Raw genomic sequence first — 3,505 nt, forward strand, 5'->3', positions numbered from 1 at the left:
TTTGTAGCTAATGAGTTGTTTTTTATTGTGGGTTTTTACGCTTTATATAGCGTTGCAAGGCACGACATACAGATAGAAACGAGAAAGTCGAGTTTTAGTCCGTGCGAATAGATATTTAGAATGCTAGTTTATGTAAATAAATCCCGCTATATAAAAGAAGGGAATTAATCACAATTTAATACTATCTATGTAGAGACAATGAAGTTGTTAGGATTTTTTGTTGTTTTTCTAATGATTGTGGTAGAAATTGCATTTTGTAAACTAAGTGAAAATGAAGAACCTATAAATGGTATATATATATTTCTTTTAACGACTTGTTTGTTTTTTAGTTTTCTGTCGGCTTTGAAATAAAAGTTAACTTTAGAAAACTTTACAACAACTACCGAAGTTTTTTTTTGCAATAATTTACGTTAAAGCTTTTGTACTTTTTTTTCTAGAATCGTCTTAAGAACTTACACTAAGTTTTTGTACAGTTTAGTTATTAATTAGTTTTAAAAACTATGCAATTTAAGAAAGCACTTAGTTTATTTTTTCAATAATGGTTTTAACTTTTAATCTATACTATAGTGCTTGAGGTAATTCTCTTAGAATTAAGTACCGAGTTTTTATTCTATCAAAGAGCTCATCAGTTATAAAGTTTGTACTTCAAATACAATTTTCATTGCATTATAATTTTATTTATTATCTTCTTACGCTTTAAAAAGATGAAAACTTTACTTATTTAACTACAAAATCAAAACAATAATATAACAATCTGATAAAAAAAACCTTAAAATAAAAGTTTGTTGATAAGCTTTTAGTTACAACAAAAACTTTAGTTTAACCAAACAATTTTTTAGTAGTTTTTTACTACAATTGAAAAAAGCAAAAAAAAAAGTATAAATTAAAATATTTTATAACAAAAGTTCCTAATTTTGGTAATATTTTTATTGAAACTATTTCAAACAACAACAGTAAACCTAATTTCATATTTTCTTATTTAGTTTTGTTATTGAAACATGAATTAAGTAATACAGTAAAGGGACATTTTAAACAAAACTTTTTGTCAAACTTGAAGTTTGATTTGCGCTTTTGTAATACATTTAAAGGTCAAAATATAAACGATGTGTTTAAATCAACAAAAAATAAATTGCAGATTCATGCAGGAGACGTCAGGGTTTTTTGCTAGATTCTCACTGCTACTTGCCGGTTCTAAACACTTACTGCAATTACACCTCTTCTCAGCAAGTATGCGAACTCCAGGGTGCGAAGCTGGCAGCTCTGAAACACGGGGCAAATGATAAAGTTTTCAAACTTTTTTTGCGCAGAGAAATTAATCCAAAGTATTTTGCTGGTTTTTGGGTGGATGCAACTTATCAAGTTAGATCTTAAGTTTATTGTGATTTTTATAAGTTGTAGGAGTAAATTTTTGTAAAAGCCAAAACTGAACACTAAGAAACATAAATTAAACACAAAAAACTTTGAAAATTCTTAGCTATGTACATGTTTTAAAACTGAAAACTTCAAAATGAGTATAAATTTAAAGTTGTTAGATATTTAAGTAGAAACATAATTATTTAAATAACCTAGGCATTACATAAACATATTTTTTTAATACTTTCATACTTTTGTCTAAGAAAGGAAACAACTGTTTCAATATATTAGAATATTTACATCATGTAACTTAAAAACAATGAAAAGCTTAATGAATATTAAACAATTGCTAGGTTATTTAAAAAAGTATCTGTTCTAACTTATTTAATTTTAAATTAAATAAAAACAAAAAAGAAGCATGCAATAAAGTAAGACGAAATTTTATTTACAGTATTTTTGAATTTTTTGTTTTAAATTGCTTTTTATATATTAAAATTTTTAAAAAGATATGTTTAACTTAGCAAATATAGATTTCAAATGTTACACAAAAAATTATCTAAAAAAAATAAAGATTTTACTAACTGATTTTATTAGTTAATCATTTTTTATTTACACTAAAAACAAATTTACTACGCTACATCTGTTAATAGTTAAAACTAAACTAATCAAAACCTTATCTTCAAATGAAATAAGCGCTTAATGATTTTTTCAAATATAAACTTAAGAATCTTTTGTTTTTGTTATAAACAATAAACTTGTTTACTTTAATTTTTTTTTTTTAAATTTCCATTAACTAACTTAAATTTTATGTACTTTGTTGTTTAGTTGCAAGACTTATATAATATATGTTTTAAAAATGTTTTACCTAAACTAAACACATATTTGTTAAAGTAAACAAGTTTCTTTTATATAGGGAAATGGAACTCAAGTAAGCTTCAGCGATGGTGATGTTGTTGACATGGGAGAATCTTGGAGGTTTCTGTATCCAAGACCTGAGTCTTCACGGAGCAACGTTGTCTTGGAAGTTTGGGACGTCGGTGTAAGTGAAGTGAATCTGCTAGAAGGATTCAAAAACGTTCCTGCAAAAGCTCATTACAACGTCCTTTGTGAACTTTAACTTTTTTCGTAATGTTCCGACTTAATTTACTATGTACATTTTTTTAAAGGCTGTTTTTACTACATAAGCTGAAAAAACTAGTATTTAAATTAACTTACTATTAAGTAATAAAGGTTGTGCTATAATTGCTGGCTTTAGCTGAGAATTTAAATCTATTGAAGTTTTATTTTTGAAATACACAAAATAACTAAACGTCAAAAAAAAACCTATCAAAAAAAACAACTGAATTATAAGAAGTTTCTAGGTTCAAACTTAAAACTTAGATTCTTCTACAAACTATACTTTTGCAATATATTTTTTTTGGTTTATTAAGCTTGCATTAAAATATATAATTTACTTAAAAGATTATAAGTTTTTAACCTTGTTATAGCAAGTAAATTCTGCAGCTTTTTATGCAATATAAGGTTTGATATAGATATAAGCATAACAAATGTACAAATAACGTGTTATATCGCTTTAATAAATTTACTTCACTCGAATTTATAAAACTTTTAAAGACTAGTTGAATAAATAACTTTGAAATAACTAGTAATCTTGTAGTTTTTTATGTCAATCTTGAAAGACTAAAGACGTTTTTTATGTTAAATTCTTATTAACTAAAAATCATTAACAAGTTTTGATTATACCACTTGGATCTTCAGACCACAAGCTCTCAGTTGACTGAGATCTAGGTTTCGTTTTTCTTAAAACTCATCAATCATTCCCAACCAATCAAGAAGCTTACATGTAGCAAACTATATAAAATAAAAAGAAAGAAAAATACATCATACTCTTATAAGTTTTCAAAAAAAAAAATTATTTCCAAAACTTTTTAACTTGTTTTTTTATCTTAAAGAACTAGTTATCGCTTCAAACTAGTTATAAAACGCAGATAACAACGTTTAGAAATTAGTTATAATAAAATAATCTTAGTATAAACAAGTTTTTTTTTTCTTATTTACTACTTGAAAGGAAAACTAGAACACTCCAAAACAAAAATTCTAGTTCTTTGAAGATTTAAAAAATTAATATTAATTTTAAGTCATTTTTTTTTTA

This window comes from Thalia democratica, chromosome 3, assembly GCF_965202585.1.
Source record: "Thalia democratica chromosome 3, ktThaDemo2.hap1.1, whole genome shotgun sequence".
NCBI classification, from domain to species: domain Eukaryota; kingdom Metazoa; phylum Chordata; class Thaliacea; order Salpida; family Salpidae; genus Thalia; species Thalia democratica.